This window comes from Plodia interpunctella, chromosome 7, assembly GCF_027563975.2.
Source record: "Plodia interpunctella isolate USDA-ARS_2022_Savannah chromosome 7, ilPloInte3.2, whole genome shotgun sequence".
Classification (NCBI taxonomy): Eukaryota; Metazoa; Arthropoda; class Insecta; order Lepidoptera; family Pyralidae; genus Plodia; species Plodia interpunctella.
Window position 1 is genome coordinate 6,754,898 of NC_071300.1, and position 12,921 is coordinate 6,767,818.

General features: G+C 33.4%; 1 protein-coding gene across 3 annotated transcripts in view; it reads right to left on the reverse strand.

Moving 5' to 3' along the window:
- uif (uninflatable) overlaps positions 1-11,780 on the reverse strand; it is an 81,567-nt gene extending 69,787 nt beyond the window's left edge. For all 3 annotated transcript variants that reach the window (XM_053748244.1, XM_053748243.1, XM_053748242.2), the window contains exon 1: positions 11,577-11,780. The gene's annotated coding sequence lies outside the window, so the exon portion shown is untranslated. The remainder of the gene's footprint in view (positions 1-11,576) is intronic.
- Positions 11,781-12,921: the final 1,141 nt, after the last annotated feature.

Sequence of the window (12,921 nt, forward strand, 5' to 3'; positions counted from 1 at the left end):
TTCATAGGTGTTTCATAAATCTGATTGAAAAGAAAATCATATTCTAAATTTAATTCATATGGATTTTATGTGCCATACAAGTAATTTTAAATTTCGCAACACAAGGTTCTGTCTACCCCGTATAAAACAATATTGAATCAATCAAGTAGGTAGGTATATCATTACAGTTTTGCTTGTTATATATTCTAAATTACCAAATTCTGGGAAACGGTCGTGATTTATAAGGAAGACATATATGTCTATGGCATCGGACTAAAATACAAAGACACGTATTGAAGGTAGTCACGTAGGTATATTTGGTTTAGATTTTATACTAAACGTAGGATGAGAAATGCGTAGAAGAAGTATATATTCTAAAATTAAATTTGTATTTATTGTTAAGTACGGAATCGAAAAATAGAAAAAAAGAACACCTTTTAAAATATAAAACTAAATTAATTTTATTAAAGAAAATAATAAAAGTTTAAGGGCTTTGTTAATTGCTGAGATTGGCCAAACCAGTCGTGAATAAATAAGACTGGAAAATAACATTCTTTATATTATTAGTCACAAAAACCGGTAACACAAATGAAGCATAGACAAATATGTCGACTAACCTGTTATTGATTAATACTATTTATGAATAATGCAACTAAAAATAACATTTTCGCAAAAAAAGAAATTAAAAGCGCTTGTCTCTATTTAATTTAAAGTAAATCAAAATACGAATACGTACTGCATATGTGCAGCATTTAATACATAATCCTATTATCATAATCATACGTCTTTTTCGTAATCCTAATCAATGCGAACTTAGATATTGTATATAATATTTAAACATAGTTATAAACGTGTCCATGCTAAATCTAGGTATTTATTATATCAACTAACTTGCAATGAAAAACAATATACGTCTTATTGAGATAATGTAAGATAAAATGTACGTGAGAAAATGTAACTCCACAAACAGCCAAGTTATAAAATAATTGCGAAGTGCGTGTTAATTTCCCTAAAGCGAAACACATACGCGATATCACGTAACAGTTAATAATGGGAATACTACCTAAACACGCAAATAGTGACGTTGCTATATGCGACCTACTGCATGTGAAAGGTTTTACACATTATTGACATAAGTTTCTTGCTAAGTAATTTTTTTTACCGAGTTTTCTGAATAGGTAGATGGAGTCTGTAATGCGACGTTAAAGCTGAAATGTGTGAATTGGAAGAGAATAAGTATGTATATGAACCAGGCTACACAACACAGTGTAGGAGCTCAGGAGCTGTGACGGTTAATGATTGAGGAAGAAACTCGAAAAATACTAATGGTTGCATCGGTTAACTTTGACGTTAATTTTAACCTGCGTAGAAAAACGCAACGTACAAGTACGTCTAAACAACGACGGCGCGCAGGTCATAGTCAAAGTCAACGTCAAAATTAACTAGTCCAACTCACCCTAACATCTAAAGTCAAAAAGCAATGTGCTCTTGAATAAGACGATGCTAAGCAAGGGACAAACAAACGTGCCAAATGTTAGCTACATCCGTTCGTTAAAGCATGTGTTTGATTGAGCAAATACACCAGGTTCCTCCATGTTTTGGAAGGATAACATCGTTGGATGATATGTGCGAAGCTCAGATATCAGAGATTCCTTCAGGCAGCTTCGAAATATCGAATTTGTGCTTGTTGAAGAACATTATTGCACATAGTATACCTACAAATAAGATACGAGTAATTTGAGAGTACAATTTCGGTTATATTGATATCTGCTATGTCAAGAATCTAATAATTTGAGAATCTCGTATTATGCGAATTACGATTACACGAATAATTTAAGAAAAAAAGACAGATTAGTTCTTTTCCTGTGCGTGAGTTATGTTAATAAATATGAAAAGATCATCGCTTCATTTATAAAAACAAATAATTTTAGCGTCAGAAAGTGAAATTTGAAGTCGCTCATTAGCAAAGACGCGTTAATTAAAAAAAAAACGCTGTTTACGGAGTACCTATTGCTGTTTAGAAATTTAATAACTAAAATTATAAAATATGTTGTAACTTTTTCAATAGTGCTTTACGGATCAATATTATAATTCATATACCTACCTAAACCTACTACCTACCTAAGTAGAAAATTCATATACCTACCTAAAAAAACGGTATTTTTTACCTTGAGGTGTTATGTTAAAATTTATGTTTTTTCTTCTCATCAATATTTTTTTAACTATTAATCTCAATTGTTGAAAATTAATAGTTAAAAAATAAGATATAGCAGATATAATATAGATAGCAGATAAAATATATTGTAATGTAAAAATATTTGTAATTTTATTGCCAAAAAATTTAGTAATCTGATTTAACATAATGTAATAATAGTTAAGATTCTAACTTCGAAAACAATTAAGCAATAGGTACCCAAACTCTATACATTGTTGAGGTAAAGCTTGATTGAAGTGGGTACATGCTTCAGAATAACTTTAAAATTACCTTGAGATTTCATGCATGTAGTAATTTATGCAAATAACTGTACTGTAAATATACACCTTAATACCTTGCCGTAAGATTGTAAATGATTATAGATGATAATAATAATAATTGTCACTGCATCGAGTGAGACAATAGTTGCGTAATGAACAATTCATATTGTGCATAAGAATTAAGATATTTAGTATTTAACTATATTATGCAATCTGAATATTGTCTGTGTTGATTTTGGCTACAATTCTGTTTAATAAAGTTTATATCACTATATATTTTAGCATATAAACATAAAATATGACATTAGTTATGGATGACTAATTATTAGCCACAATGATGTCGACGGACATGTATCTGTTGCATCAGATAACTTTATCATGCGCGTGTGATCTTAGGGCCCATTTCTTGAAATTATATTACCTGCGTAGAAAAACGCCACTACGCCATTTTATCTAAACGTCAGCGGCGCGCAGGTTAAAGTTAACGTCAAAGTAGATTCAACCTACACTAAAAGTAGACCTTATGTTACTGATATACTTTTATTGCAATCAGTAAGATCCAACCGATAGTGGTTATTAATTCCATGGTAAGAGTATAAGTATGCCTGAGAGGCATCCAGATGTGCCATTGAAGACTGTCTTGGACTCAGTATGAGGCTATTTATATCAGAATATTTCATCTTCATAGTAATTGCAACAATTAATCCCTATTTCCACCTTATAGGACGAGCAAAAGTAGGTAATACTTCTCGAATTGTAAGACTTGATTACAAAAAACCTGACACAGGCACAGGCGTAGCTAAATTATAGCCTTTTAAAACTACATTTTAATACACTAATATATTTAACCGAATTTTGGACGCATCTGATAAAAATGATTAAACTAAAATAAAATATATCCGTTTTATCTCCTATTCAATCGAGAAACACGCAATTAAATATGCAATTAATGCTTATTGCTAACAACTTGTTCTGTAATAAAGGCACTTTCTATAGTCGACCTCAAAGAGGAATGCTGTTAAGCGGTGGGAGGTTATTGCGTCAAATGTCATCTGTAATTTAGGCTTGTAATTAATGACAGATGTCGTTGGTTGCACAACAATTGAAGAATTTGGTAGCGATTTTTAATGTAAGTAAAAATATTGTTTTCTTTGGAGACTATAAAATGGAGTTCTTTAAAAAGGACGTGAACATAGTCATTGATGGGCCGGACAAACGCGTATATAATACCCCTAGTGCTGGAGATGTCTATAGGCTGCGCTAACCACTTCTCTAGCTCCTAAGCTGGTGTAAACATTTTAATTTAATTTTGATAATAAATAGTAATAAATATTGACTAAAACTGTAAATCGGAAATATTTTTATTACATACAGAAATGAAAAGAGCATAAATAAACTCAACTACGATTAGCAGAAAAAAAAAATTAGATATATGATTAATAAATACAATTTTCCTCGCCAAAATTAGATACCGAATTCTACCAGAAGGCAATATATCACTCGTTTCATCTTTTTCCAACGTAACCGTAATCTCAAATGATATGCTTTTGACAGTTCTACATTCTGTGAAATCACATTTGATTCGCAAAGACTGGTTTCCAGATTACTCTTTTTTTTTTAAACTGAACCAAGACCTTCCACTGCAAGACTTGTTTTGTGTCACTGCGATATCGTACTAGGAAAAAACTTTTTAAATTGTAATTTTTTCATACGTACTCAAAAGTTGTCGTCGGTGCAATTTGACCTAGATCTGACCAAATAAGCAAGAAAATTAACTGAAAATTTTGTCCGATTTCGTAACGGAAATCAATCTGTATCCTTTGGAGCACAAAACAAAGTTTTTGTGTGAATTATCCTTGGAAAAGCGGAACGGTTGGGCGATATTAGATATACAGAATGCTTCCTCTAACGTAAACATTACAATAGAAATTGTCGATATCCCTGAACATAGGTACTAGTTAATGTAGACCTATTACAGTTACGTTGTATGGTTATGAATTTAAAGTTTTTCTTTAAGAAAAATGTTTCACAGAAGATTAAATTCGACATGCTTGGAAATTATAAAACTGAATGGTTCGTAAGTTGGTTAAGAATTTTAGATGATTATATTTAAAAAAATGAATTCGATTGATAAAAAGATTTCCGTGTATGTTTTATTTAGATCAAGTTTTGTATATGATGTAGTCACTAGTACAATTATATTACAGAGTTAAAAAATTGACAATACGTACGTACCTATTGCCTAATCAATACCTAACTCCTACCACCCATAACCTAATTCGTTTACAAGTTCCTCGTAGTGGGACACTTCGTTTAGGATTAATATCAGTCCGTCAACATAGCTCATAGCTGCAATGCGCATTCCGGCGAGGTGAACGACAGAGGTTGACAACGCAAGGCCATGTTGTGAAGGGAACCGTGCCTTTGTACATATTTCTATATTCACGTCGACTTCCTACCTCTAGGCTGGAGTTGGTATGGAACAGGTTTGTTAACATATTTTTAGGACTCGTTTCAATAACTGGTTTATTAAATTTCTTATTATTAACCTATAATGGCCCACTGCTAGACAAAAGCCTTCTTCTACTAGTTACGCAAACGCAAATAAAAAACCACATAAGGTTCGAATGTTTTTTGCAAACCAATGATGCTTTAATATTCGGCATGGAATAGAAAGGGATGAGAAAAATTTTTCGGAAAAATATATTTTCAAAATTACGAAATACTCGCAAAGCCTAAACCGTATATACTAGCCATTTTTCTCGCACTACTGTGCGCGGCTTTTCATGCAAAAAATCTAGCCGAGTAATGGGGCTTAGTTTCAATGGCAAAATATGGCTATTCCTAGTGGAAAAGTAAATTTACATATAGTTTACAGATACAGAATCACGTCAAGTTATCTGTTACGGGGTAGATAGAGCCGAGATGAACTCGAAAACCTCGTCGAAAAACGGTTCATCCGTTTGACCCAGACAGATACACAGACAGACACGTTAAACAGTTACAGTTAAACTTATAATACCCCTCTTTTTGCTTCGGGGATTAAAAAGCATTCGATTATTGGAAACAGGATAAAGCTTAGCCCACTGATGAATAATGACATGGTTTCTTGGCAACCATAAGCTGTGATAAATGCGCGCGCCATCACGCGCCGACCCGCGTGACAAGTGTGCTGACCGTTACCAGATTCCTCGACTCCAAATAATGCGAGGAGATGCAAATTAACCAGTTGACCAATGACAGGCCGTGACATGGCGTGATACTGGTTTGGGAGATGCGGCTGACACAAACCAACAGATTTTTTGAAATTTCCGACGGTTTATAAAGATTTTCGCCGATTTTTTTCGTTATTAATTTTTGGTAGATTCCTATTCGTTATTGTTGTTATTTGATTTCAATAAACATCAAGATTAACATAACATTAAGATTATTAAATCATACAATTTAAATCACATTATTGTTTTTCAAAGGATTATACCTATTCTATAGATGCAAAATTAGATAACACATTCATATAATATGGTATTGAGTTTATCAACATTAATCAAATGCGTACAAAAATGAAGTAATGATCTAACCTTTCATATTAGAGCCATGAACTTAGAATTTATTGTTAAATTCATCAACAGTGACTTCACACAACTTATTTAGCAATATACATTTAATATTTATACGGACCTCCGTACTGGACTTTTCTTGTCAGATATTGCTGGAGTTATTTCGTGAATTTATGACAAATTCTTGCAAGAAAAATATAGACGGAGATTATTTGATATTGTAACATTCTAAGCAAAGTTTACCTTTCATTTCCAATACTAGTTTTGCATAACAATATTTACGTTATTTATGGAATAAAATAGGGATCTTTATAGTAACAACTAGATGTTGCTCGGGGCTTCGCTCCCGTGGGAATTTTTAGATAAAAAATATCCCATAGCAATCTCGGATTATGTACTTTTCTAATGGTGAAAGAATTTTTGAAATCGGTTCGGTAATTTCGGAGATTACTCGCCTCAAACATATAAACTCACAAACGCTTACCTCTTTATAAAAATAGTAGTAGTAACAATTGGCGAAACAGTTCGTTATAGCTTCGAAATATGCCTTAGGCAAATTAGTCAAAGAACAGATGTTTTCGCTTTGTATTTGCATTTTAATTTGAATCTTGTGCCTCTGTAATAGGATGGGGGCGTGGGTGGAATGGAAGGTACAGTCGACCGCATGGTAAATTACCCCGATTGATCATTACACCACGGTAATAGCGGAGGATTAACCATAATTTTGTATATATGATGTGCGGTGACTGTACTGTACTGAAAGTGTAATTCTCTCGAGTCTTTGGGAGTGGCACCGGATTCTTGGTGGATAATCAAATTCATTAGTATTTATTGTACTGTAAATAGTGAGGAAGGTTCATCCTTAGTGATATATTTGGTTACCGCGGAGCAATATTAATTTACATCTTAAATTTAAGTGCTAGAAGATCAAATTCCCGTTTGAAACTGAATTCCATTTGACTATATACACTGGTGTGTTGCTAAAGCATATTTACATAGAAATAGTTTGTTGATTCAGACGCTAATTTAGAGGCAAATTTGTGTAGTTACATTATTACAGGTATTAAAATGTTTTAGTTACATAAGTTGTATTATCTAACTCATAAAAATATTAGTCTTTTAATAAGCGGTTTAGAAGTAGTTCATTTTTGTTTCTAAATAGACAATGTTACTTTGTTAATGTACGTTAATCTAATGACTGTCTATGCGAAACGTGTCCTATTTTGCGTGCCCCACACTGGTATTCCAACGAATGCCTAACTCTGTCTTGAAAGTGTGCGCACGCGACGCACAAATTAAAGATTTTAACAGAAAAAGTATCTATTAAGTACGTTCACATCTTAATGCGAACTCAAGTTGTTAGTAATTCTAAATTAGCTGTATACATTGAATAGCCAAAACAATGTAGAACCTCTCCCAATGTACAGTTGGGTGCAGATAAACCTGACCCAGTCCCTCCAACAAACATGCTACAAAAAAGGGTCAGGTTTATTTGTCTCCGACTGTATAGTCGAGACATGTAGTATGTATATACTACATGTATATTGCCCGCAGCTTCGTTCACGGAAAAAGTAGTCAGTGTCACTTTCGAGCTCTCCAATTATCTCTACACCAAAAATCAAAAATAAACTTTCACTTTTATGATATTAATAATGACTTTGATCCAGATTGCAAATGTTGTGTCTGACCAATAGTAAGATTTTTGATCGAAGACAAAGCTGAAATGGCTATTGGCCCTCAGAAGAAGCCGTTAATTCTTCTATCGATAAAACTTTTAGAAGTTCGATTACATTTAATTAAAAATAAACTCAAAAACCTTTGACATTGGTACCTAGTTCGGCAAGGTAATATCCTACTTGCGAGTTGTTTTTTCTTTTCTTCTTTTTTTTTTCCTTGACAAGTTATTGTGAGCATCCAAATGTGTGTGTTAAGTTTGAGTATGATGTCCTTTTATTATTAACGATTTATAATTTAATTTTAACTTATTATTATTATTAGATTTTATATGAATATTATATTTCAGACACAATTTGTAAATTGTTATTGAATAAATGAATAAATGAATATAAAATTATTATGATATTCAACTAACTTTTCTTTTTAACATTGGATGTATTGCAAAACAATTATGCAATAACAATACGCATCATCAGGGTATGATTCTGTGTTGTATATATTGTGAGCTGACTACGCATGACCCCCTTAGCAGTAACGGGCTGGTAACCGTTGGCTGAGTATCGCTTTGCGGTATTCGACGTTATATAAGCTAATCATTTGTTCGATTTTCTTGGTTCATAAAAAAAATATAATTGACGATGTCGCATCTACAATTATGACAAAGTGTAATCTCTAGTAGGCCGGCCATCGATGATATTTTTTAAAGTGTTATTTCTTCATGCAAACGATTATTGAATGAATGACTTTTTAAATTTAATTTTTGAAACCTTATTATGTAATTTTATTGCAAGTTACTATGCACTTTTATCATAACAGTATAGATTTGAACTTGTTCAGACCGAGAACTAAATACATAAATCAGGCACTGTTCTCATGAGTATGAATAAGTTAAAACTTTAGCTACAATATTATACTTTTAACATATTCGTGTAATATTTCATTACAACTCAAATAAAATAGCAAATTATTAATGAGATCTGCCAGGATTGTTTTGCTACAGTCATTTTTAAGTAATCTTCTAAATACGTAATTATATAAATTATTCATACTAGGTGAAAAAAAACATGAAACGAAAAATTGGACAATGTTATTTGCTACGGAAATAAACATAGAGTAAATATGAAATATTTGAAAGGAAAAAATATGGAAATAATAAATTAAAAAGCTGATTCCACTTGATGAGATTTCAGTGTTTTATTATATAGTAATCGTAATAATTAAGTAATATCCATATGGCTAAAGGGAATGAAAGTATTCCTACGCCACCATCATAACAGCATATGCATGCAAAAGTTCCGCTCAATCGGAAACAGGTACAAATGTAAATGTACCCTGTTATCATAAAAAAGATAAGCGTACTTTAAAATATTATTTTTAGAGTTGCCATGTCCGCGGTCTAGCTCACTAATTATTAGTACTAGAATAATGTAATTTGCTATGGGTATATACTAATACATATTTTGTATTGGTATTGGTGGTAAGTGGTCAAATAAAATATTGAAATAACCTAATTTCAGGGTACTTCCCCTATACGTGAAATGGGAATGGTATTTATTTCATCCTTCCTATAGTCAGTATTTCAGTGTTGTTGGATTGGTCTTTCAAAAATGTTAGGGTTGTGGGAATACAGTTTTTGGATTTAGTAAATTGTTCGTAAATGATTAAACTTTAAAGTGCCAATTTTCATTAGATTCAATTGTCCTACCCTTCTACCAACGAAATGGTTGTGGTTAGGATTTCAAATGTTACGGAATTAGTATTCATATATAATAAAATTAGAAGGAAATCTATCACACCTAAGTTGGCTTTATAAGTTTACGAGTAATATTATTAGTCTACTATAAAACTTCGAGCAGTTGGTGGCATGATACAAAACTCTCGGTCAGTAAATCCGACTCGCACTTGTTTGGTTGTTGTAGTAAACTACGGTGGCCTGTCCGTGGCTCGACACGCACTTGGTAGGTTATTTTTAGGGATAACAGGGCAAGTTCCGTGCAAGATTTGACAGGTACATATAATAAATCGATATCTACCACACTAACTCCATACATATGTGTTCTTAAAACAAACATCTATAAATTGTAGTTACGTAATTTAAATCATGTTCAGAAAAAGGGGGCTGAAAATAATGATTATTATTGATTCAAATACAATATTCCCATTGCAGCACTATAAATATAACCTGATTTTATTTTATAACATCTTAATATAGTACTTCACTATATTCACGCAGGTATAGGGACCTCAGTAAAGTTAAACGTTAGTAAAAATAGCTCTCGAAGTTTATTAGAAAAGGAAATAGGTACGGTCACTAAGTAAATTATTTATTAATGCCATTACTACATCGAAATAGCATCACAGACCAATTTCAATGCAATATGGGGCAGTTTGCAGAATGGTACAAAGATAATTAACACCAGTTTACTAATTCAACGTTGATTAACGAATGTAGTGTGGATTTCAATATCTGTAACTGTTACACGAGTGACTTCACTTCATTACACTCTATTTCCTGCCGCAAAATTGTAAACACCCATTTAATATGTTTAAAGATAGACACAACTTTCTGTTATACTATATAGAAGGAAACTAAAAGAAAAATAAAATATTCTAAAGCACTACATTGTTCTGTAACTTTCTTATTACGATTATTAGTTAAGTTAGTTATTGTGGTAGGTATCTATTTATTTTAATATTTTATATCCCTCTAAACATTTAGGTATCCCTCTCTCGTCTGCGCATTTTCCTTGTTTCTACTATTACATATAGGTATCTACTTTGTCGGCTACTTTTCTACTATTTCTTCTCCACTTCGCACAATCATCGACATCCTTACTAGTATGGTTCAATAACCGTATGCCAATAGCATGTCTCTAAATATTAATTTCGTTCATGAAAGGAACTTCGCACAAATAAACCATTTCTTTCTAAATTTTCAAGATTCACTTGCCCGTACTTCGTCGTCAGCCCTTTTACTGTATATGCAAGAACAATATTTAATAAAAGGGCTGATATCAAACAGGCATCAGAATAAAATTTAAAAATAATAATGTTATAAACTAAGAAGACAGAAGAATATCTTGGAGAAAGTCTCGTGTATTTAGTATTGAAATGCAACCATGGGGGATGCAGCGAGGCGCGTCGGGCGGGGGCCGTCCGACCGGTTCCAGATAGAGGAGTCTGTCCTCGTTTGCCTTGCCTCGTCTTGAGATATTCAGTACTTATCATTCATTACAGCTTTATTTTTAAAAAAGTATAGATTCACGCCCGACTGACTTTTACACAGTCACACTGTTGAAATTAAGGTCATGTTTTTTCAGTTGTTGAGTATATTTTATTAAATTCTCGACTACAATAAAATACGGAGTTGACTTTTGACTCAAAAGTTTAAGGTCACTTCGATAAGGATCTGATGTATAAGGAATGATGACTCATACCAGTAATAGACTACAAAAAACCCACTAATAACAGCCAAAATGATAAAAACATATTAATGATCATAATATAAATAATAATCGTCAAGACGACGGACGGAGCGCAAAAGATCTGCGGCGCGTTGATGTCTTCAGTTTGATAGCGTAGTCTTCCGCTTTCATACAATACCAGTTTATGATTCACATTAAACAGAGCATCAAAGTGGCTGATAAAACATTAGCAGTAAAATCTCGTAGACGGAAGAAAGTTGCCCAACCGAAAGCGGTCCCGCGAGATCGGAATTTTGGTCGTAAGAATCATTGACACACCGGCGCGCCCACCTGTGCGCCTGCACCACACCTGAGCCAAAAGTGTGTCAACATAGCAGACTCCTCGAACGCGGATCGATCGTCACAACTTTCACATTACCTTAAATTAACATTCGTAGACTATCGCCAGTCAAAAGTCACCCACCTTTCGTGATCCTTCGCGTTCCAAAGTAAAAATCCGGTTATACACTATCAGGGGTTGGGGTTAACGCACGGGCACTGTGCTATAACACAAATTCACCACACTTGAGTCACAGGGTCTGTCACATTGTAGGCAGGCCGGTGCGGTCGCTACGGCCGCCAAGTCAGCACTGAGGCTTTCTTCGAGACGACTCGCGCGGGCGCAGGTAAGAATGAGACTACGGTGCTTACACACCACATTGATGTGCGCCTGTGTGCGTCAACCAGGTAGCTGCGAGACTTGACTGACAATGAATTTTGAAGCCGAAGGAACGTACTTACAAAGCACGCGCTTGGTCTTTTCTTTTACCAATATCTCACGCCAGTTTTTTGTGTTGCAAGTAATGTCACAATGAATCAATGGCCTTTCGATAAGTTGTAGATGTTTTTCTTTGTTTGGTTGTTTTCTTCTTATGGTGCACTGATAGTACTATTGTAGAGATATAGACCGTCCTATTTGTTTCCAATAATAATAATTATGCCATGGTGCTTCCATGTTTAACTTGATTGGTATACCAATGATTTGTGTCCATAAGATATTGTATGCCACAAATGTTTGATATTTCTATGATCAACACAACTTATGATTTAAGAAGTTTTAAACTATAAGATGATACTTTCACGGCTTACTTAAAATTACGAGTACAATATAAGCCATGAACATTTTTATTTTAACACCAGCCTACGTGAGGCACATCCAAATCCTTGCAAATACGACAACGGTACACGACACCATGTATAAACCATCACCTCATAAATACGGCACATATTCGGGATGCCTATTTGAATTTCTATGTCAGGATTTCCAGAAATGTTAACCAGGTCGCCTGATACCGTACTAAGTATGGTTTAAGCATAGGGGCGTACCACACAGGAAATCACATCATACGAACGTTGAAATCTCGTATGAAAAATCCTACTTCCGAGTAGGTAACAGGTATAAGAAGGTATTTATGTTATATATTGTATCCTGTATAATATTCCAATCATACTATAACAAACTTGAAAGTTTGTGAGAGTTTGGATTTATATTGGATAAATTTAGGGATTCTGTGTAGTTTGGTACCTATGTAAAAGATACCTAAAACAACAAAATAATTATGTATATATTAATCAAAATTCCCTTGGAAGCGGGGCTCCGGGACGCAGTTATGTTATTTTTTAAAGATATAAAGTTTTTGATTTCAAATACCCGTCCACCTTTTTTGTAGTGTGTGATTAAAAAGACTAATAAGATGATATAATAAAATATTTTTTAAATTTAAAAACCACTCAGCTAAGTGTGTCTCTAACCCAATGCAAATCAGCTA